General features: G+C 38.0%; 1 pseudogene; it reads left to right on the forward strand.

Annotated features, from left to right (window-relative positions):
* Window positions 1–24,893: 24,893 nt before the first annotated feature.
* On the forward strand, window positions 24,894–24,985 carry LOC133082774 (U6 spliceosomal RNA; annotated as a pseudogene).
* Window positions 24,986–25,759: the final 774 nt, after the last annotated feature.

The raw sequence follows: 25,759 nt of genomic DNA on the forward strand, positions 1-25,759 counted from the left end.
TCACATATTACAAAACTATAGAATTTCATATATTTATTTGACATAATTCCAACTAAATAAGTGCTGTTTTTTAACTTTTGGTATTTTTCTATTGCTTCACCTACATTTCACTTCTCTTGGTGGACAATCAAATTTTTGGAGCAACATGATAAAATTTTGCTCTTCCTATTTTTTGGGCAATTTAAAAAATAAAATTGTATCTATTTAAAGTGCACAACGTAATGACGATATACATATACAAAGTGAAATGATTACTACAGTCAAACTAATTAACATATATCCTCACAAAGTTACCACTTATTTGTGTGTGATGAGAGTATCCGAAATCTACTGTCTTAATAAATTTCCATCATTCAATATAGTATTATTTACTATAGTCTTCATACTATACATTCAATCTCTTTATTATATTTATTTTTGTTTTTGTTCCTTTTTAATTGAATTGAATAGGACCTCCAGTGCAATCTTTACCAAAATGGTACTATCAGGCATCCAGGTTGCCTTACCTTACCTGGAATTATCCTAGTGTTTCACCATCTTATATACTGTTTCTTTATCATTTATATGCTTATCAAGTTAAGGATGTATATCTTCTGTTCATAGTTTATCGAGAGGTTTTATTAAGATGGAATGTTAAAATTTTTAAATGTCTTTTTTTTTCTTTGATCCAAGTGATATTTTTCCTCCTGAAGGTGGTTCCTGTTGCAAATAAGGTGATAAAACTCAAACAATGTAGGAAGTGACAAACTATTGGAAGATAATTCTCCATGGACCTGGTGTTTCTGCACATCTGAGTGAATGGCATTGACAGTTTTTATCAAAGATGTTTGCAGAGCTGCTCCCGTTCAAGGAGCATATTTGCTTACATTCCAGGGTAATAATGTCTGACTTCCCTTCTCAGACATTCCAGAGTGATAAAGTTAACGTCTCTCTCTGAGTCAGAGGACAGATTTATCTCCTAACCAGAATAATAATGATAATGTTTTCCTCTAGGGCACAGTAAGGGCAATTTGCTAGCAGTATCCTTATAAGGTTGGGGGATTCCTAAATTCAGAGTTCCTCAGCTGTGACACAAGACACCATGAAGGACTTGGGAACCAGCGGGAACTAATGTGAACGTGAAGCTCATGCTCATGCTGCCTGCTGTGTAATAAACTGCCTAAATCCTCTTGGGCTCCTTGTCTCCTTACTAGCCAATCTACGGAAGTGTAGTAAGGCAGCCTGGCAGGTACTGTAGTCATCACTATTGCTTAGAAATTGCTTAACCACTTGACCCAAGCATTTAAAGATGTTAGACTTTGGGAGAGAATAACAGCTTTGTAAAAATTGTCACTGATAGATCATTTAAGAAAGGTGAGGAAAGAATTATGTGAAAATCAGAGATCAGCAGCTCTTGCTTTTTGGAAAATGAGATAAATTATTGAGGCATGATGAATATATTTAGTAATAAAAGCAATCTTTGAAACTGCTGTAAATCAGAGAAAGGAACAAAACTAGCTCAACAGCAACTACTTATGAGGTGCAAAGGTGGTGGACATGGTTGGGATGTAGAGGCCAGAGGAAAGGGTTCAATTCAGATTATGGTACTCTTCCTGGTTAATATATTATCCAGATTTCTGAGTAAGAAACTTCCAATATATATTTCCACCTCTAATATCCCACTCCAACCCAGTTTAGTTTCCAGATGGGGGAATATTTCCAAAGATTGGAGGATGATAACCTTCCATGGGACAGTTGTACCATACTCTCCCCTCCATGGAATTTGTTCATATTCACACCCTTCTCTCATTCTCAGAAAACAGTTGATATCAGCAAGGAAAGTTCATTTCTGCCCTTTCTCAGTTCATAGCCCTTATACAGTGGGCATGCCACTCGTTGCCCACACCCAAAAACAGGATCTGCAAGTCAGCTTCAGCAGTGGGATACAGGCAGAAGGGTGGAGAAAGGATAAGACTTACAATAAAAAATCAGCAAGTACCTTGGGGACTGTACTTACATCATGCTGGCATCATCTGGCACTTTTACAAGCTCAGGATTGGCTAGTCTCCTTAACCCACTCAGAGATGCCAAGGTAGTTTTCCTACCACTCCCTCACAAAGATAGGGTTTCTCTACTTCCACAGATGGCCTCAGACATCCTAGACAGTAAATAGCGTTAATCAGTGTATATGTCATGGGGGTCTAATGTTTCAAAGGTCAGCTGCAAGCCTACCCTAGTGAGAGGAGCAGAGAATACAAGAGTGCTCCAGGCAGCCCAAGGTCAACCTCAAGGAAGTCTCTGATTCCCAGCAGCCGTACAGCAGGTACTTCTGAATACTCAGTGCCCATCATGCTGAAATTGAGTAAGCCACTCGTGTGAAGGGCAACAGGACACATAGATGTTCCCATGTGGATGAAGAGCAGGTGAGGTTGTAAGAGCAGTATTGCAGGGAGGCTGGCATGAGAGAAGGATGTGTTCAGAAATAGGAATGCATTATAGACTTCACAACCCATGTCCTTTCCAGTGAATGAACTTGAAATATCTGTGGAAAATGGAAGAGGCACAAGGAATTATCTGAGCCCTATGAGGGCAGCTCTTAAGGTTGGGGACTTTGATAGGAAACCATGGGATTTACTGAGCAGTGTGGCCTGGAAAGATCAAATATTCAAAGTTCCTTTTGCATGGAACCACAGAACCTTCCCTTCAATAGAAATAATAAGTATAGGATTTATGTGGATTTCGCTCTTTTGGTTTTTGTTTTAGTACTATTTTAAAGCAATACAAATTTAATTGTGGAAAACCAACAAAATACGAATAAACTTTAACCAAGCAACTTGTTTGATAAGGAGAGCAGAAGTAGTTGCTCAGTGTCTCTGTGATACAGTTTATCCATTCCACTGTTGCTGGAGATTTGAGTTGCTGTCAGTTTATGATCATTATAAATAATGCTGCTATCATCACCCCTTTACATGTTCTTTCATGGACATATATACCAATTTCTGTGGGATATATACCAGGAGTTGAATGGCTGAGTCATAGGGCATGCATTTATTCAGCTTAGTAAACATAGGGAAATGGTTTTCTTAAGTGGTTGTACCAACTTCCACTCTCACTGGCAGTATAAGAGAATACTTATTGCTCTATATCCTCACCAGAAAAGAAAAGGTATTTTTCTTTTATTTCATTTTAGCAATTCTGGTGTTTGTGTAAAAGTATGTGAGTGAAAAAATGTTGCCTGCCATATCAGTAAACAAAAGATGTTGCAGCCATCAAGCCATCACTTTACAGCCTCCCCAATAGTGAGCCCTGAGGCAACTCAGGATAGAAACAGGATTGCCTGCCATCAAGCCATCAGCAACTGCATCCACCCACCAACAGTGCATCCTCAGGAGACTCAGGATGAGATAGCACAGGATAGTGGCCCCAGATAACTGAGGTACATTATCAAAGGAATGATCTCAATGAGCCCTGAAGTTTGCATCTTCCCATACATAGAAAAGTGCTAAATTCCTTACCTTGAGATACCTGATTTTCTTTAACAGTAATTTTTTGATGTTCTGACTGCCTGGTCTTTGTTGCAAAAACTCCTATATGTCCTGGCTCCTCCCTTACGTCTTCAGAGCTGTCCCTCAGAGCTATCTGAGAGGCTGTGTCCCGGGCTTAAGTCCTCAGTTTTGTCTGCCAAATAAAACATAATTCTCAACTTTTAAGTTGTGCATTTTTTTCAGTTGACAGGTATCACCTTGTGGTTTTTACAGTTTCCCTAATGATTAATGAAGATTAATGTATTTTCATATGTTTATTTTCTATTCTACTGTGTTAGAGTTTAATGTTAAATTCAGAATACCACTGAATTCTGGTCTTCACTTGTACTATGAACCCTGGAACTGGTATTAGACAATCATAGACCCAGTAATTTGGCCACCTGATGTGCTCAGAGACAAATAGCTTAGAGTCTAATGCTCTTCCCACATTAGTATATAAGTTGCTTGGAATGCTACAGTTAAGGTAATTATATTCTCCAAATCCAAAATCAGAAAGCCAATAAGATAGTCATACCTGACGTTATAATTCATCCTTCCATGACTGAGGCACCCTGCCTCTTTCTGTGCCCCCAAAACACCTGTCATCCCCAGTTTTCCTTCACTTACTCTCCCACCATACACACTGAAGTTTCATTGTCTAGGCATCCTATCTTGTCCGCTCTATCTATTTGTTGTCTGAAGATAAGGCCTCCTTCCACACTGGCCTCTTTAGCCCAAGGCTAAAAAAAAAAAAAAAAGAAAACACTCATTTCCCATTAAAAAAGAAAACACTCCTCTACTCCCTGTCCTCACTCTTTAAGCAGCTGACAGCTTTGCAAAATATCTAAAAGGTTCTCATGCTATCCTGATTAGAGATGTGGTGGGTAAACTTGGGTTTATGGTCCTTTGAGGTCAGTACTCATATAAAAATGGCATACAGTTGTTTCCAATTTTTTATTAGTATAATCCCTTTATCCACCTGAATAATTTCCCCCAAATAGGCTAGCAATAATTTCACTGTGCACCCCAGTCCATGAAAACAAGGATGGCAGAGCAGTTGTAACTGAAGTGAGGGCCGTGAACCTAGGCTCTTGCCCAGCCAGCATCTCTTCTTCCTTCTCGGTTTAGTGACCCCTGACACCCTCAGAATGCTAGGGCCCCCTTATGAACTCTTTGGGAAGCCCCGTGTTGGGCGAGCCTTCTTCAGATGCAGGCCACCCATCGTGCTTCTGTACAGGTATCTGCCTGCATGGACTCTAATTTTGTGCTTGGCTTTCAAGCACTGCCAACAACACATGCCCTCCTGCATCCTTGGTATATCTCACAATCATTTTTCTTATTTCATCAATTTACCTATCCCTAACCGTCACTTCCCATACACAGATATACACTCTGTTCCAACTCCCCATTTCTCTCAGGATTTTTCACAAGCCTTGGCTTCCTACTCTCTGCTAATCCACGTCTCTTCCCTGCTTTCTGGCCCAGCTCCCAACTCCCTTCTAGGAAAGAGACCTCTGCTACTGCCTTTAATGGAAAGCTTCTCAATACCTCAGAACACAACGGATTCTCTGTCTCAACACCTGTGTTTTCCCTTCTTTGAAAATGTTCTCAGACTAGGGTCTTCCTCATGACTGGGTTTTATTCTTTCAATAATCAGACTATCCACTTGGGTAGGGAGCTTGGTGCCTCTTACTTTCATATTTTTGCTTCCCTGACCTAATATACCATCTTCAGGAGTTGTTTTCACTATTTTCTGCTATGGATTGAACCCAGAGGAAGACAAAGCAAAGGAACCTGGGAAATTTTTCTCATAAATCAGGCTGAAGCCTGGTGACAGGACCTTCTAAAGGCATACAGCTAAATTACCCTTCAGCATGTAAGCTTAAGTGGAAACGATAGTAATCCTGCTTAAATGACCAGAGAAGAATGATGAGTGACTGCTGTTCACAGCACTCCCGCTATTTCCACTGTGATTACCCTGGAAATGATGGCTTCTTTCTTCAACACTGGGTACATGCTGGCTCCTCCAGTCACTCCTCAGTCACTTATGCAGTGTCCAGGCACTGTGCAAGGACCTCAGGTACAAAGAAAACTGAGGTCCCTTCCTAGGCAGCCTTATCACTCACACACCCACACACACACACGCACACCTCTATTCTTTCCATCTCAGTGGGATAAGGGCCAGTGGGTATTAGCAGCTGAAGGAGGTCACAAGGTGGTGGCCGTGAGATAGAAACCCATGCATCTCAGAGACAGGATACCCATTTGAGGATACGTAGGCCATGGTGTCATGCAGAGGTCAGGTTCAGTGCTGAGGAACACCTACAAGCCCCCGGGGCTCTCAAATTGGCATTTCTGAAGTCTTCGATGACAATTAAGGCAGTGACATCCACCCCACAAGGATGCTGATTTTGAAATAGTATTTCATGGAGGAGGTTGTGTGATACCTTCTACTTAAATCTGAGTCAGTTGTCAATGGAGAGTGGGCATCTGCACATCTGGACGGGGAAGGCTTGGAACATGTTAGGGGCTGAGTTAATGACCTTTTCTGGAAGGCCTTTCTGGTGATGTGAGGGAATGAAGGGAGGCCCATTTTGGAGCAAGGGGCTGCCTTCCTGGTGACCCGCAGAAGAAGATAACTCCAGAGCTCTTTTGCACAACCCCATAAGGCCCTTTCTCTTGAAAAGAGCTTTCCCCTTCATGAGCTAGGTGCCAGGCTATAGTCTTTGAGACAAAGTGCCCCCATATTGTGTACTGATACTTCCATGAACCCAGATGATGATGATAAATTTTAAGTGTTAGGGGATAATCCTATCTCACTGGGGCATTTTGAAATCCCTACCTTCTATTTCGTAACCTGTTTGTGCATTCTAAGATAACAGACTCGTCTCCTCTTCCCCCTTCTCTTCCATTGGAATTGCTGAGTCATAGGTTACACATATGTTTAGCTTTAGTAGAGCCTGCCTAAAAGTTTTCCCAAATGTTTTTTTAATCACCCATTTTATTTATTTATTTATTGGTTGCGCATCGCAGCTTGCAGGGTCTTAATTCCCTGGCCAGGGATTGAACCCGTGCCCCCTGCAATGGAAGCGCTGAGTCTTAACCAATGGACCACCAGGGAATTCCCTCCAAAGTGTTTCTTCTTCACAAATTTTTACAAATGTACCCTCCCACCAGCAAAGTACTGCTTCACAGCAACCAGCAGGGTTGCTTCACATTCTCCCCAGCCTGAGTTATGTACTACCATTCTGGTGGTGTGAGTAGTGGTTGTAATTTTCATTCCTCTGATGATTAATGAATTTGACCACATCTTCGTAAGAATACCATGTTGGCTCAATGACAATAGCCCTGTAAAAGTTCATGACATCTGGTAGTGTAAGTGCTCCAGCTTTATTCATATTTTTCAATATTGCTTTACCTACTCTTCATGTTTTCAATCTCTATATCAATTTTAGAAACATGTCAAATTCCACAAATTTGGTCAAAAAAGTTATCAGATTTTGAATAGGATTGTATTCAATCTGTAGATTAATGTAGAGAAAATTTATATTTTTGCAATGTTGACACTTGTAATCCATGATTATAGTATACATCTCCATTTGTTTAGAATACTTGGTAGCCCCTAGTAAGCAAGCTCATCATAATTGGAACAGAATATTCCTATGATGCAAAAACTATAGTGATATCACTAACATTTAGATAAATCAGAGTCTTTACGATGTGTAATTCTCATTGTCTTGAGATTTGGTGTTCATTCTTTAAAGCAGTAGTTCTCACACTTGAACACTCATTGGAATGCATGCTCTATGTAGAGGGCTTATTAAAACACAGGTATCCGGGCTCCAACTCCCAGAGTTTCTGATGCAGTATGTCAGGTCTGGGCCGAAGGATCTGCATCTCTCTAACAAGTTCTGAGGCAAGGTTAGTGTCACTAGTTAGGGGACCATACTTAAAGAACCACTGCTTTAAAGAAAGGCAGAGAAAATACATTGGTCCAGAGCCTGTCCTGGGTGCCGAGGATGCAGAATGGTGTAATCATAGTCTCCTTACTCCAGAGTCTCTCAGGCTAGTGTGGGAGACAACCCCGAAAACAGATGACTATAGTGCATCATAGGAAATGCCCTGTGAGTAGTTTTTACCTGTGAACTTGGGAGCTCAGGGAGGTTGGTTTTTTCCTAGGCAAATAAAAACAAAAAGAATAATGTTTAGCTGGATGAGTAAATCCCTATTGGGTAAATTTCAGCAAATTTTAAATGTGTGGCTGTGTTCATAGTGGGGAGAGATGAATATTTCAGTGTGAATATAAAGGTGAGAAATTGTTGTGAAATAAACTTTTGGCTTCCTTTTTCATCTGCTCCTTCATGGGAATTTAAACAATTCAAACCATACGAGTGTGTCAGTGGTTTTTTATAACTGCCATATTTCTATTGTTGACATTATAAAAAAAACATCATGGCTGTTACAATTCAAAATGCTATTAGGAACTGAATCTTCATTAAGTAGAGGATAAATAGCTAAATGTTGGAGATATTCTCTTTTTTTTTTTGATGAAAGTTCATAATAATGCAATTGACAAGGAAATTTAGTTATTTCTGAGATATACATTTTAAAGTAATAACTAGAATTATGACATAACATTATACCAGAACATATAAGATTTTTAGAAATTTCATGTAATGTCTGAAACATTTATATTAACATATTTCCATACAAATAACCCAATGAAAGTTTAGTATTATTTGTTTTGTTTGTTTGTTTGTTTATACTGCAGGTTCTTATTAGTCATCAATTTTATACACATCAGTGTATACATGTCAATCCCAATCGCCCAATTCAGCACACCACCATCCCCACCCCACCGCAGTTTTCCCTCCTTGGTGTCCATATATCTGTTCTCTACATCTGTGTCAGGAGATATTCTCTTAAATTTGTGTATATGTGTATGCTTTGCAGAAATGAGGCCACTTTCACTTTGATGTAGTAATTGGGTGATGATAGAATACCTGAAATTTTGTTTTATACCATTTTAAAGAGATTTCATGCTTCATTAGGTAATCCTTCCCTTTCTTTCTTACAAGCAGTAAAAATTCTCCTGTCCCCTGCAACATTTCAGGATGAGGGATGGGATGATTTGTCACTCACCATTAATCCTGACTCCTACACAGCAGTGGGCAGATATAGGCTGAAGGTTTGCTGGTCCCAGACTTGGCTGCAGACCAACATGGGTATCTTATCTCCTGGTATTTAAAAGCACTTGGGAGCTAATTTCTAATGGGAATTTCTTAGTTTCAAGAGAGGATTTTTCAGAAGAGAGAAAAGCTATGAGCACCTATGGAAAGCTGCAAAAATGCCACGGTGAGAAAGTTGCTCAATAAAGTGAACATAAAACTGCAATTAGGTACTCTTGTTAATTTTGTTAGTTTTGTTGTTGAATATTATTACCACAGTGAAATTTTATGCATTTTGTGGTAGTTATAGGTACCAGCATCACAGAATGTAAAATTAGGCAGTTGAGCAAATGATGGGGTTTTTTTCCCCATTGGGGTATGTGCATATAAACTGCAGTAGTACTTTTTGAGATATATCAACAGAATGGCTCTGGGTAATTTCCTGTGTTTCCTGTTTTTGCTTTAATTGGAAAAGATATTGAGATATAAAAGTGATGACTGAGAGCCTCATCCACCAGTGGGCAGTCAGCAGAAGCAAGAAGAATTATAATCCTTCAGCCTGGGGAACAAAAACCACATTCACAGAAAGACAGACAAAATGAAAAGGCAAAGGGCTATGTACCAGATGAAGAAACAAGATAAAACCCCAGAAAAACAATAAAATGAACTGGAGATAGGCAACCTTCCAGGAAAAGAATTCAGAAGAGTGATAGTGAAGATGATCCAGGACCTTGGAAAAAGAATGGAGGCAAAGATCGAGAAGATGCAAGAAATGTTTAACAAAGACCTAGAAGAATTAAAGAAAAAACACCTAGAAGAATTAAAGAACAAATGAACAGAGATGAACAATACAATAACTGAAATGAAAAATACGCTAGAAGGAATCAATAGCAGAATAACTGAGGCAGAAGAACGGATAAGTGACCTGGAAGACAGAATGGTGGAATTCACTGCTGCAGAGCAGAATAAAGAATAAAGAATGAAAAAAATGAAGACAGCCTAAGAGACCTCTGGGACAACATTAAACGTACCAACATTCACATTATAGGGGTCCCAGAAGGAGAAGAGAGAGAGAAAGGACCCGAGAAAATATTTGAAGAGATTATAGTCAAAAACTACCCTAACATGGGAAAGGAAGTAGCCACCCAAGTCCAGGAAACACAGAGAGTCCCAGGCAGAATAAACCCAACGAGAAACATACAGAGACACATGGTAATCAAATTGACAAAAATTAAAGACAAAGAAAAATTATTAAAAGCAACAAGGGAAAAATGACACATAACATACAAGAGAACTCCTATAAGGTTAACAGGTGATTTCTCAACAGAAACTCTATAAGCCAGAAGGGAGTGGCATGATATATTTAAAGTGATGAAAGGGAAGAACGTACAACCAAGATTACTCTACCCAGCAAGGATCTCATTCAGATTCAATAGAGAAATCAAAAGCTTTACAGACAAGCAAAAGCTAAGAGAATTCAGCACCACCAAACCAGCTCTACAACAAATGCTAAAGGAATTTTCTAAGCGGGAAACACAAGAGAAGAAAAGGATCTACCAAAACAAACCCAAAACAATTAAGAAAATGGTAATAGGAACATACATATCAATAATTACCTTAAGTGTAAATGGATTAAATGCTCCAACCAAAAGACATAGACTGGCTGAATGGATACAAAAACAAGACCCATATGTATGCTGTCTACAGGAGACCCACTTCAGACCTAGGGACACATACAGACTGAAAGTGAGGGGATGGAAAAAGATATTCCATGCAAATGGAAATCAAAAGAAAGCTGGAGTAGCAATACTCATATCAGATAAAGTAGACTTTAAAATAAAGAATGTTACAAGAGACAAGGAAGGACACTACATAATGAGCAAGGGATCAATCCAAGAAGAAGGTATAACAATTATAAATATATATGCACCCAACATAGGAGCACCTCAATACATAAGGCAAATGCTAACAGCTATAAAAGAGGAAATCGACAGTAACACAATAATACTGGGGGACTTTAACACCCCACTTTCACCAATGGACAGATCATCCAGGCAGAATATTAATAAGGAAACACAAGCTTTAAATGACACAATAAACCAGATAGATTTAATTGATATTTATAGGACGTTCCATCCGAAAACAGCAGATTACACTTTCTTCTCAAATGCACACAGAACATTCTCCAGGATAATCACATCTTGGGTCACAAATCAAGCCTTGGTAAATTTAAGAAAATTGAAATCATATCAAGCATCTTTTCTGACCACAACGTTATGAGATTAGAAATAAACTACAGGCAAAAAACCATAGAAACCATAAACACATGGAGGCTAAACAATACCTTACTAAATAACCAAGAGATCACTGAAGAAATCAAAGAGGAAATCAAAAAATACCTAGAGACAAATGACAATGAAAACATGACAATCCAAAACCTATGGGATGTAGCAAAAGCAGTTCTAAGAGGAAAGCTTATAGCAATACAATCCTACCTCAAGAAACAAGAAAAACCTCAAATAAACAATCTAACCTTACACCTAAAGGAACTACAGAAAGAAGAACAAACAAAAACCAAAGTTAGTAGAAGGAAAGAAATCATAAAGATCAGAGCAGAAATAAATGAAATAGAAACAAAGAAAACAATAGCAAAGATCAATAAAACTAAAAGCTGGTTCTTTGGAAGATAAACAAAATTGAAAAACCTTTAGCCAGACTCATCAAGAAAAAGGGAGAGGACTCAAATCAATAAAATTAGAAAGGAAAAAGGAGAAGTTACAATGGACACCGCAGAAATACAAAGCATCCTAAGAGACTACTAAACGCAACTCTATGCCAATAAAATGGACAAACTTGATAAAATGGACAAATTCTTAGAAAGGTGAAACCTTCCAAGACTGAACCAGGATGAAATAGAAAATATGAACAGACCAATCACAAGTAACGAAATTGAAACTGTGATTAAAAATCTTCCAACAGACAAAAGTGCAGGACCAGATGGCTTCACAGGTTAATTCTATCAAACATTCAGAGAAGAGCTAACACCCATCCTTCTCAAACTCTTCCAAAAAATTGCAGAGGAAGGAACACTCCCAAACTCATTCTACGAGGCCACCATCACCCTGATATCAAAACCAGAGAAAGATACTACAAAAAAAGAAAATTACAGACCAATATCACTGATGAATATAGATGCAAAAATCCTCAACAAAGTACTAGCAAACAGGATCCTACAACACATTAAAAGGATCATACACCATGATCAAGTGGGATTTATCCCAGGAATGCAAGGATTCCTCAGTACATGCAAATCAATCAATGTGATACACCATATTAAAACACTGAAGAATAAAAACCATATGATCATCTCAATAGATGCAGAAAAACCTTTTGACAAAATTCAACACCCATTTATGTATGATAAAAACTCTCCAGAAAGTGGGCATAGAGGGAACCTACCTCAACATAATAAAGACCATATACAACAAACCCACAGCATACATCATTCTCACTGGTGAAAACCTGAAAGCATCATAAGATCAGGAACAAGACAAGGATGTCCACTCTGGCCACTACTATTCAACATAGTTTTGGAAGTCCTAGCCATGGCAATCAGAGAAGAAAAAGAAATAAAAGGAATACAGATTGGAAAAGAAGAATTAAAACTGTCACTGTTTGCAGATGACAGGATACTATACATAGATAATCCTAAAGATGCCACCAGAAAACTGCTAGAGCTAATCAGTGAATTTGGTAAAGTTGCAGGATACAAAATTAATGCACGGGCTTCCCTGGTGGCGCAGTGGTTGAGAGTCTGCCTGCTAATGCAGGGGACACGGGTTCAAGCCCTGGTCTGGGAGGATCCCATATGCCGCGGAGCAACTGGGCCCATGAGCCACAACTACAGAGCCTGTGCATCTGGAGCCTGTGATCCGCAACAAGAGAGGCCGCGATAGTGAGAGGCCCGCGCACCGCGATGAAGAGTGGCCTCCGCTTGCCACAACTAGAGAAAGCCCTCGTACAGAGACGAAGACCCAACACAACCAAAAATAAATAAATTAATTAATTACTTAAAAAAATAATGCACAGAAATTTCTTGCATTCCTATATACTAACAACAAAATATCAGAAAGAGAAATTAAGAAAACAATCCCATTCACCATTACAACAAAAAGAATAAAATACCTAGGAATAAACCTACCTAAGGAGGTAAAAGACCTATACTCAGAAAACTATGACACTGATGAAAGAAATCAAAGATGACACAAACAGATGGAGAGATATACCATGTTCTTGGATTGGAATAATCAACAGTGTGAAAATGACTATACTACCCAAAGCAATCTACAGATTCAATGCAATCCTTATCAAATTACCAATGGCATTTTTTACAGAACTAGAACAAAAAATCTTAAAATTTGTATGGAGACACAAAAGACCCCAAATAGCCAAAGCAATCTTGAGAAAGAAAAATGGACCTGGAGGAATCAGACTCCCTGGCTTCAGATTATACTACAAAGCTACAGTAATCAAGACAGTATGGTACTGGCACAAAAACAGAAATATAGATCAATGGAACAGAATAGAAAGCCCAGAGATAAACCCACGCACATATGGTCAACTAATCTATGACAAAGGAGGCAAAGATATACAATGGAGAAAAGACAGTCTCTTCAATAAGTGGTGCTGGGAAAACTGGACAGCTACATTTAAAAGAATGAAATTAGAACACTCCCTAACACCATACACAAAAATAAACTCAAAATGGATTAAAGACTTAAATGTAAGACCAGACACTATAAAACTCTTAGAGGAAAACATAGAAAGAACACTCTTTGACATAAATCACAGCATGATCTTTTTTGACCCACATCATAGAGTAAGGGAAATAAAGACAAAAATAAACAAATGGGACCTAATGAAACTTAAAAGCTTTTGCACAGCAAAGGAAACTACAAACAAGACGAAAAGACAACCCTCAGAATGGGAGAAAATATTTGCAAACGAGTCAATGGACAAAGGATTAATCTCCAAAATATATAAACAGCTCATGCAGCTCAATATTAAAAAAACAAACAACCCAATCAAAAAATGGGCAGAAGACCTAAGTAGCTATTACTCCAAAGAAGACATACAGATGGCCAAGAGGCACATGAAAAGCTGCTCAACATCACTAATTATTAGAGAAATGCAAATCAAATCTACAATGAGGTATCACCTCACACCGGTTAGAATGCACATCATCAGAAAATCTACAAACAACAAATGCTGGAGAGGGTGTGGAGAAAAGGGAGCCCTCTTGCACTATTGGTGGGAATGTAAATTGATACAGCCACTATGGAGAACAGTATGGAGGTTCCTTAAGAAACTAAAAATAGAATTACCATATGACCCAGCAATCCCACTACTGGGCATATACCCGGAGAAAACCATAATTCAAAAAGACACATGCACCCCAATGTTCATTGCAGCACTATTTACAATAGCCAGGTCATGGAAGCAACCTAAATGCTCATTGACAGATGAATGGATAAAGAAAATGAGGTACATATGTACAATGGAATATTACTCAGCCATAAAAAAGGAACAAAATTGGGTCATTTGTAGAGATGTAGATGGACCTAAAGAGTGTCATACAGAGTGAAGTAAGTCAGAAAGAGAAAAACAAATATTGTATATTAACGCATATATGTGGACTCTAGAAAAATGGTACAGATGAACCTGTTTGCAAGGCAGAAATAGAGACAAAGGTGTAGAGAACAAATGTATGGACACCAAGGGGGGAAAGTGGTTGGGAGGGTGGTGGTGGGATGAATTGGGAGTTTGGGGTTGACATATATACACTAATACGTATAAAATTGATAACTAATAAGAACCTGCTGTATAGAAAAATAAAATTAAAAAAAATAAAGAACAGATTGAAAAAAATAGACAATAAATATTATTGGGTAAGGCATGTTTTGGATAAGGCACAAGCAACAAGAAACAGTAATTATTGAGAATTCATTTGAATAGAGTCAGAGCAAGGTGAGCGTGGACCATTTTGAGTTTTGCAGCAATCCTTTTGGCTATTGTTCTGTGGAGGGGATGGAATTTTCAGTTAGGATGTTAAATCATTATTGGTGATCTCTTTTGTTATAATACTAATTATTATTGTTTTATTTAAGGAACTATAGACCAGCATGGAGAAGGCCCACATTAAATTACATGAGGATGAGAACCAAGATTACAGGTCCAAAGGAAAGTGTTAAGAAGCTCTATGTTAAGGAGTGGAGCAAATATATTTTAGTAAGTGTAGGCTTGCAGACACAGGAGTAAACAACCAGACCAAGTCTCTGCCCTCATTGAGCTTTTAGTCTTTCTGGGAAAGCAGCCATTAAAGTAGTCATAGGGAGTGGTTAAAACTGAGATTAACATATATGTTAAAAGTACAGGGAACTATGAGAGAATATCACAGGTCTTGGCCTAGTGTAGGAGGATCAGGGAGAGCTTGTTTGAGTCAGTGGCAATTAAACTGAAAGTGGAAAGGTGAATATGAGAGTCAGGCAAAGAAGAGTGGAAAAAGCAGTTGGCAGGTGCCCCTCAAGCTGAGAGCATAGTTCTTTGGAAGCTTTTGAGCCAGGAAGGACCTGGGCCTATAGGAGCTAGAATAAAAACCAATATTTTCATGGGTATGAAATGTACAGTGTAGGGAATATAGTCAATAACTATGTAACATCTTTGTATGGTGACATATAGTAAGTAGACAAATCATGGTGATCAGTTTGAAATGTAAAGAAATATCAAATCACTATGCTGTGTAACTGCATACAGCTAACATAGTGCTGTAGGTCAATTATATTTCAAAAACAAAAACAAACAAACATAGAAAAAGAGATCAGATTTGTGGTTACAGGAAATTGGATGAAGTCAGTCAAAAGGTACAAACTTCCAGTTATAAGATAAATAGATAAATAAGTACTAGGGATGTAATGTACAACGTGATAAATATAATTAACTCTGCTGTAGGTTATATATGAAAGTTGTTATGAGAGTAAATCCTAAGAGTTCTTAGCCCAAGAAAAAATTTTTCCTTTTTTTTCCTATTTAACTTTGTACCTATATGAGATGATGGATGTTCACTAAACTTGTGATAATCACTTAATGATGTACGTAACTCAAATAATTATGCTGTATACCTTAAACTTATACAGTGCTGTATGTCAATTTTATCTCAATAAAACTGGAAGGAAAAAAGCAATACATTCAGTATGATTAGAGCATAGTGAGTAGGAGGGAGAGTGGTAATAGACAACATGGGAGAGATAGGCCAGGCATGATCCTTCAAAACCATGTTGGATATGTCAAGAGTTCGAGACTTCATCATGAGATCAATGGGTAGGCACAGGAGTGCCATGGTTAGATTCATATTGTTGGAAGATCACTCTGGCTTCTGTGTGAAGAATGGATTGATAGGATGCAAAAATGGATTCAAGAAGATCAGCTGGAAGAGTATTGTAATAATTCAGGAAACAGATAATAGTGACTTGGCGAGGGTAGTGATAAGGGAGGTGTAAAGAGGTGGATAGGGGCAAGAAATCTTTAGGAGGAATAGCTGATAAGACTTGATGTGGTAGACATGGAGATGTATGTCCCAGATCTCCTTTCAAGGAAGGACTTAATGCCCAGCCACAGGGAGTGTTGTCAGTAGACAGCATCCACATATCTGTTCCTTCAGAGTCTGGCTCAGCTGCAGAAAGCCACCATGCCTGAGATCACACCCTTCCCCTGGTAGCCCACATCTGACTGAGCAAGAAAGAGGTATAAAGGTCTGGTTATTTGGGTCCAACAGGGCGCACTCTGATGGGCTATATTTGCCCAAGGCTTTGTTGGACTTGCACTACAGTTTAACTTATCCCTCTGCCCAATCCCACTTTCTTCCCTTTACCTTCACAGGGAATGATCTATAATAAACGTAGATCTTCAACGCAATCTTGCATCTTCAACGCAATCTCAAGCTCTGTTTCCAGTAAGCCCAAGCTATGACTGTTGGAACTAGAAGTGGAGTGCTCTGATAAAGCAAGTGATGAGATGGGATTTGGAGCTGGATCACTCACCACTTAGCTTGCAATGAGAACCCCATCACTGATGACAGGTGGAGCACAGCCACCTTCTGGAACAAGGTGGTGGTTCAGTTATTAAAACGTTCATTAGTAGTAAACTAGGAGTGTACCAATGGAAGGGGATGTGGTAGCAGGCATATTAGTTGTTTGAGACTTACGGATATAATAGTAATTTTAAAGATAAAGGGATTAGATGGCTATTGGTAAGCATCATTGGTAACCATCAGAAAGATAATGAGCAATTGAGAGTAACAGGCAACTTAAAGCCAAACGTGAAAACCAGAAGCATCTTTGGTATAATACAAAGAAACTCTCATCTTTTGTAGTGATAGGCAGAGAAAGCCAAGTAGAACAAGCCCAGGACTTAATAGAGCGGCTAAACCTCAAAGACAGTAAAACTCCAACTAAGGCAGGACTGAGACTCTGACCCGTGGGATAGGCACCTCTGCTCCTGATCACTAGACTTATAATTAGAGTTAAGACATTGCATAACCCATCTGGGGCATAATCTAATTTACTAGGAAGGAAAGGGAATATACCCCAAATGGACTGCAAAACCTAGCCTGTATATACCGAAAGGAGTTGGGGGAGTATGGATAGGACCATATTACAAGGGTGCTTGATCAAGGGGCCATAACTTAAACTTATATAAGCAAGAGTTTGTCCACTTGGGAGTGTTCTCCTACAATACAAGACTTACTGCTAATGACACCAGTAGATAGTGCAAACTCATTAGTAGGATGGCTCCCAGAAACATTGAAAACATAATGACTCTTGCTAAGTGAAATTGAAATGCCAGAATTGTTGTGGGATATAACGAAGGAAGGGATTAAAGGGCTCAGGGATATGGACATGCCCCTTCCAATGATTCCATTCCATGCAAAAACTCAGAGGACACACCATTTACTGAGGCCATAAAAAATACACTGCTGAGAGAGGTAGTGGAATCACTAATAAGTTTCATAGTGACTCTCTTCTGTCGACATGGATGACTGTAGGAGATTCTGTTAAAGAGATTGTCTTGTTGATAACATTGGAAATATAAGACCCTGAAACAACAGAGGCAGGGTGGCAACCCTTAGCTGCCAGAAGTCAAGGGTTCACATTACCATAATGATAGTTAAGGTCACAAAGGCATCCAGGGAGCTCTAACATGTAAAGAGTTATGGAGATGATTAATAGAACATGATCTCCTTAAGGGAAAATAGATGGAGAGCTGACAAGGTTATTACTCAGCTTCTGCCAGCAGAATAAATCAAGTATGGATAACCAGGACGCTGATGGCAGTCACTCAAATAAAAAAGGCAACAACACTTGGCCAGTTTCTACACCTAAATCAGCTTTTAGACCCTTAAACACACTGACTAAAGAGGACATCATGTCCCTACAACAACATGGCAAGTATACACAGTAAGGACTCTTCTGGTCTTTCCCCAAAGGGACCTATGGTCATCTATTCAGATACCTGTTCACTGAGGAAAGAGGAATACTCAGACACTTAAAGGATTATTGGACACAGAGTCTGTGTTGACATTGATACCTGGAGATCTGCAGTGTCATCACAGCCCCGCTGTTAGAGTGGGGCATAGAGGAACCGATAAATGGAGTCCTAGCCAAGGTATAGTTTCAGTGGGTACTTGGATCTGAAGATTCACACAGTGGTAATCTCCCAGATCCCAAATGTAAAATTGGGATAGATATACTTGGCATTTGTCATTATCTCCACATTGGGTCCTTGTCTATGTGGAAGGCCAAATGTAAGCCTCTGAAACTGCTCCCTTACCCTAGCCAGGATAGTAAATTGAACATTATCACATCCCTGGGAAATAGTGGAGAATGTGAAATCCTTAAGACTCTCAGGAATATAGGGGTGATGGATCCTATCATATTTTTAATTGAATTCACCAGGCTGTCCGCTACAAACCAGATGGATCCTGGAGGATGATTATAGTCTACTGTAAACTCAATCTTATGTCATAGCCTGGATAACAGCCATCTTGCTGGACATAGTATCATCATTAGAGCAGATGAATGTGCACATGGCATGCAGCCATTGATGTGGTAAAAAAAAAATTCTTTTATTTTCCAATAAGAAAAGAGATCATAAAAATTGCAATCTCATGGAAAGGACAACAATATTTGTGCCAACTGAGTTTTTCAAGAAGCAGATACTGAAATGGAATTAGAAGTGCAAAAGATTTATGGGAAGGTGCACTTGTGAAAGTAAATTGAGCAAAGGATGTCTTTAGACCATAATGGAGAACTAAGAAAGTCTCTGCTAACCCAACAGGGAGATAGGAAGCAAAGTTACTTATTATATTAGTCTCCTGCTGTGCAACAAGACCATGCTGTAGTGCAAGCAGTTCTGCTACTTTGGCCATATGATTCAGTAGACTCTATGGTGTTTGAGGTGTAAGCAGTGGGAAAATATGCAGTTTGGAGCTTATGGTAAGCCCCAGTGAAGAACCACAAGACAGGTCCCTGGGATTCTGAGTCAGGGCCATGCCATAGGCAATGGAGAATTATTTGCCTTTTAAGAAACAACTCATGGTGTGTCACTGGGCCCCGGTAGAGATGAAAGACTTGACCATGGGCTACCAAGTGACAATGTGGCCAGAAATGCCCATCACTAGCTAAGCTCTATTAGAATCACTAAGTCTTAAGGTCAGGAAGGTCTAGAAGCAATCTGTCATAAATTGGAAATGGTATATCTAGGATTGAGCTCAAGCAAGACCAGTACGTTTCATAAGCAGGTGACCCAGAACCTCATTTCACCATACTTGCAACAGTGCTCCTTTCTAGGCTCACATCTATGCTCACATGGGAAGCCCTGTATCAACAGCTGAAGAAGGAGGCACAATCCTGAGCTTGGTTTATAGGTGGGTTGGATTAGTATGTGGTATGTGAGTGCACGCTAAAAATGGATGGGAGGTGCATAACAGTCACTTTCAGGAGTGTCCTAAGAAGAAAGAAGAGAGGTAAAATCCAACCAGTGGGCAGAGCTTCAGGGAGTACACCTGACTATCCACTTTGTGTGGAAAGAGAAGTAGCCTGAGGTTAGAATATATTGACACATGACAGTGGTGAATGTTCTAGTTGGCTGGTCAGGGTCTTGAAAAGAAAAAGATTGGAAGATTGGTGACAAGGAATTCTGGGGTTTGAGGAATGTAGATGGATATAGGGGAACGTACATGAAATGTACAACTCTTGGTATCACAGGTTAACACAAACCACAGAGCATCCACCATACGAGAGGCACTAAACAACCAAGTGGACAAAAGACATCAGCTAGCCTCTTTCATCAGCCATCCCAGTGCCTGTACAATGGACATATGAATGCAGTGGCCATGATGGCAGGGATGGAGGCTATTAATGGCCTCTAATCTATCAATGCTTATCTAGCTAATGTCACCTCTGAATATCCAACTGGCCAGTAAGACTCCAGTGTCATACGGATGGCCAACAGGCACATGAAAACATGCTCAACATCACTAATTATTAGAGAAATGCAAATCAAAACTACAATGAGGTACCACCTCTCACTGGTCAGAATGGCCATCATTTAAAAATCTACAAGTAACAAATGCTAGAAAGGGTGTGGAGAAAAGGGAACCCTCCTACACTGTTGGTGGGAATGTACATTGGTGCAGCCACTATGGAAAACAGTATAGAAGTTCCTCAAAAAGCTAAAAATAGAGTTGCCATATGATCCAGCAATCCCACTCTTGGGTATACATCCGGACAAAACTATAATTCAAAAAGATACACACACCCCTATGTTCATAGAAGCACTATTCACAACAGCCAAGACATGGAAGCAACCTAAATGTACATCCACAGATGAATGGATAAAGAAGCTGTGGTACATATATACAATGCAAAACTACTCAGTTATAAAAAAGAATGAAGTAATGCCATTTGCAGCAACATGGATGGACCTAGAGATTAACATACTAAGCGAAGTAAGTCAGACAGAGAAAGACAAATACCATATGATATCACTTATATGTGGAATCTAAAATATGACACAGATGAACTTATCTACAAAACAGAAACAGACTCACACACATAAAGAAGAGATGTGTGGTTGCCAAGGGGGAGGGATGTGGGGGAGGGATAGATTGGGAGTTTGGGATTAGCAGATGCAAACTATTATACATAGAATGGATAAAAAACAAGGTCCTACTGTATAGCACAGGGAACTATATTAAATATCCTTGATAAACCATAATGGAAAAGAATATGAAAAAGAATGTGTGTGTGTGTGTGTGTGTGTGTGTGTGTGTGTGTATAATTGAATCACTTTGCTGTACAGCAGAAGTTAACACATTGTAAATCAACTACACTTCAATAAAATATATTTTTTAAAAAGAGACTCCAATGTCAAACCCCCAATATAGCACCATTCTTTAAGGAAATCAAATGGTCATTTGGTGGCAAATTGGCTACACTGGCTCCCTTCCATCCTGGAAGGGCCAATAGTTCACTCTCATATGAAAAAATACATATTCTGGGAATGGGTTTAAATTTCCTGCCCAAAGGGCTTTAGTCAGCACTTAATAGTACTTATTGAGCTTAATAGAGCATTTAATCAATGAGTGTGGCATCTCAGTAATCATAACATCTGACTAGGATGAGGTATGTGTACTGAGCGCATAATGTAAACTCATCGATATATATTTATTTAGTAATAGAAAACATGGGAGCTCTTGATCATCCATGGAGTGCAAACTGAAGAGAGAAGAGGAGTCAGATCTATCTTCTGCAGTTAAATATTGGTTAGGGGAAGCAGAGCTGTAAAATGAGAGGAGAAATATTAGTCAGAAGTAGAATTACATCTAGGTGTATGGAAATCAAGCAACTGAATATTTGTAGAAGGAGGGAGTGGTCAATACAGTTGAGATGGGCAAAGCAAAGCTTGGCCCTAAAAGGTGTCCAGTTGATTTAACAACATGGAGGCCAGTAAGGACCTTGGTAAGTACAATTTCAGTGGAGTGCTGAAGCTAAAACTTATTTTGTCGTGGATTGAAGAGGATTAGGAGGTGAGAAAATGGAAACAGTGTGGGTAACAATCTCAATAGTTACAGAACTTTCAATATTTATTATTGATAAATAACTTTTGGAAGAGAATGTTCTTAACTATATAAAAAATTGAATGTATCAAAAGATATACCAATCACTGTACTTAATATCCAAAACAATTGTGACCACAATTGCCATTACCATTCATTAGTATTGGACATCTTGGCAATTAATAAGTCTATATATAAAAGATATGAATTTATTTTCTATGTAGGTGATCCAAATGAAGCCACCAATAAACTTTTAGAGCTAGTAAGGAAATTAAACAACCTAGGAAGACTACTGTATCATCATACAAATAGCAAGTGTTGTTCTATACACTTGTAACAGTCAAAAATCCATAAATTATCTTTAAACAATCATATAGGAAATATGCCAGAACAACAAGAAAAGCATAAAACATTACTGAAGGCTGTAAAAAAAGATACATACATACATATATATATATATATACACATATATATATAATAGATTGAGAAATATACCATGTGTCTTGAGATGGATTGATATTTCAAATTAATCCATTAATTCAAGACAATCCTAAACAATATACCAACAATTAAAAAAATAACTTTAGAAAAGAAACCTAAGAAGACAATTTAAAAATTTTTCTGTCATAAAAAACAGACAAGAAGAGAAGACAATCTGAAAAAATGTTAAATACTGTGGGTAGTTTGACAACAAGGGATCAAAGCTCTAGTAATTCTAAAAAGAGTACAGTAATGGTCTGTTAATAGAAAATTGCATCAATGGGAGAGAAGGGAGGTGTCAGAAGCAGACCCATTAGATATGGAAATTTGTTTTCGAGAAACATGGCATTTTAACTCAATGGGGAAAAGTAGGAATATTTTATTGTAATGGGAAAATAGGTTATTCACTTGGGGAAAAAGTGTGCTTATCTCTCATATAATTCACAAAAATAAAACCAAGATAGGTTAAATACCTAAATGTAAAATCAAAACTATAAACATTTTTTAGAAAATAAATAAGAGACTAATTTTATGACCTAGAGATAGGGAAGGATTTCTTCAAGAAGATAAAAGTCATCATAAAGGAGAAGACTGATCAATCTGAAAACATAAACTTTTTTTTAGAAATCTTACAACTAAAAAGGTAAAGATAATAGACAAATTGGAAAGAAATATTTGAAATGTATAAAAATGCCAAAGATAAACATATGAAATATATAATGATTTTATGCAAACTATTTACTAAATCCAAAAAAAAATAGTGAAATGCTTAAGGATAAACACAGAATATTCTCAGAAGCATTCATTATAATTATAAATGGTTGTATAAAGAAATAATGCAACCACAAACAACAATAATGAATTATACTTTTTCACATATCAGATGGCAAAATAAAAAAATTTGCAATATTAGTCTGGGCTAGAGAAAATGTATTCCTGTGGTGAGTGGTAATATGTATTAGTGTTGCCTCTTTCGTTTGGGAGGGATTTTATGTTTTCCCCCAGCTTTATTGAGATATAATTGCCCTATATATTGTGTAAGTTTAAGGTATCCAGTGTAATGATTTGTTACACATGTATGTTGCAAAATGTTTACCACAATCAGGTTAGTTAGCACATCCTTCCCCTCATGTAATTATCATTTTGTTGTTATTCTTGGTGTTATGGTAAAAATATTTAAGATCTCCTCTCATAGTACCTTTCAAGTTTACAATACAGTATTGTTAACTATACTCACCCCGTTGTACATGAGTTCTCTGGAATTTATTCATCTTATAACTGAAAGTTTGTACACTTTGACCAACATCTCCCTATTTCCCCTACACCCAGCCCCTGGTAACCATCAGTCTACTCTCTGTTTCTATGAGTTTGATGTTTTTAGATTCCACATATAAGTGAGATCGTATAGTATTTGTTTTTCTCTGACATTCTCATGTAGCATAATGCCCTCAAGGTCAATCCACGTTGACACAGATGACAGAATTTACTCATTTCTCATGGCTGAATAATATTCTGTTGTATGTATATACCACACCTTCTTTACCCGTTCATCCACTGATGGACACTAAGGTTGTTTCCATATCTTGGCTATTGTGAATAATGCTGCAATAAAATGGGAGTGTTGATATCTCTTCAATATCTTGTTTTCATTTCCTTTGGAAATATACAAAGAAGTGGGATTGCTGGATCATATGATAGTCCTATTTTTAATTTTTGAGGAAGCTCCATACTGTATTTTTAGTGGCTGCACCAATTTGCATTCCCACCAACAGTGCACAAGGACTCCCTTTTCTCCACATCCTTGCCAACACTTGTTATCTCTTGTCATCTTGATGATAGCCATTCTAACAGGTGGAAGGTGACATCTCATTGTAGTTTTGATTTGCATTTCCTTGATAATCAGTGATGTTGAACATCTGTTCATGTACCTGTTGGCCATTTGTATGTCCTCTTTGGGAAAAAAAATGTCTATTCAGGTCCTCTGCCCATTTTAAAATTACATTATTTGCTTTTTTGCTATTGAGTTGTATGAGTTCCTTATACATTTTGGATATAAAACTCTTATCTTTTTGGTTTGCGAATATTTTCTCCCATTCCACAGCTTGCCTCTTTATTCTGTCAATTGTTTCTTATGCTGAGCAGAAGCTTTTTATTTTGATGTAGAGCCACTTGTATATTTTTTATTTTCTTGCTTGCACTTTTGGTATCATACCCCCGAAGTCAGTATATTATACACCTGTAACATATAATGTTGTACAGCAACTATACTTCAATTAAAAAATTTTAAAAGAGCTATGATTATAAAACTTCTAAAAAAATTAGGAGAAAATCTTAGTGACCTTGGATTTCACAAAAATTTCTTGATTACAGCACAAAAAAACAAACTACAAAAGAAAAAAAATCAATAAATTGAACTTCAAAATTAAAACATTTTGCTCTTCCAAAGACACTGTTAAGAAAATGAAGAGGTAAGTGAGAGCCTGGGAAAAAATAATTTGCAAAACACATACCCAACAAATGACTTGTAACTAGAATATACAAACAGCTCTGACAACCTAATAAAAGGAAGATCAACAGTGCTCATTTCAGTGATACAGAGAAGATTAGCATGGCCCCTGCACAAGGATAACATACAGATTCATGAAGCATTCCATATTTTTCAGTTATAAGGTAAATAAGTACTAGGGAGGTAATGTACAGCATGATAAATATAATTATCATTGCTGTATGTTATATGTGAAAGTTCTTAAGAGAGCAAATCCTGAGTTCTCTTCACAAATACAAATTTTTTTTCTTTTTCTTTTATTTTGTATCTGTATGAGATAATGGATGTTCACTAAACTTATTGGGGTAATCATTTCATGAAGTATGTAAGTCAAATCATTATACTGTACATCTTAAACTTATACAGTGCTGTATATTAATTGTATTTCCATAAAACTAGAAGGAAAAAAATTTTTAATAGAAAAAAGCTCACAAAAAAGAAATCTCCAGGCTCAGATGGTTTCACTGAAGAATTTACCCAACATTCAGAAAATAATTAACACCAATTTTACATAATGCCTTCCAGAAAATGGAAGAGGAGGAAACATTACTTATTTTTAGACTAATATTACCCTGATACTTCTCTTTGAGTATCATTATATCTAATACATTTTCACTTATTTGGTATTACACACCTACTATGGATGAAGACAACCCGAGTAGGTCTGTCTCTTAGAACTGGCCTTATATACTGTAATTGCTGAACAAACACCCCCTGGGTGAAGACATAATAGGAGTGGCTCTATGCCTCCCCACCTGGCTTTTGCAGAAGTGACCCAGCCATAATGACTTATGTATGTATCTCTGAAAACTGAAACTATGTGAAGCAAGCTGAAGAGGGACTAGCCTCAGCTTTGACCCTTTATCTCTGCACCATGTTGGGAGGGAGA

The sequence above is a fragment of the Eubalaena glacialis genome, chromosome X (genome assembly GCF_028564815.1).
Source record: "Eubalaena glacialis isolate mEubGla1 chromosome X, mEubGla1.1.hap2.+ XY, whole genome shotgun sequence".
Classification (NCBI taxonomy): domain Eukaryota; kingdom Metazoa; phylum Chordata; class Mammalia; order Artiodactyla; family Balaenidae; genus Eubalaena; species Eubalaena glacialis.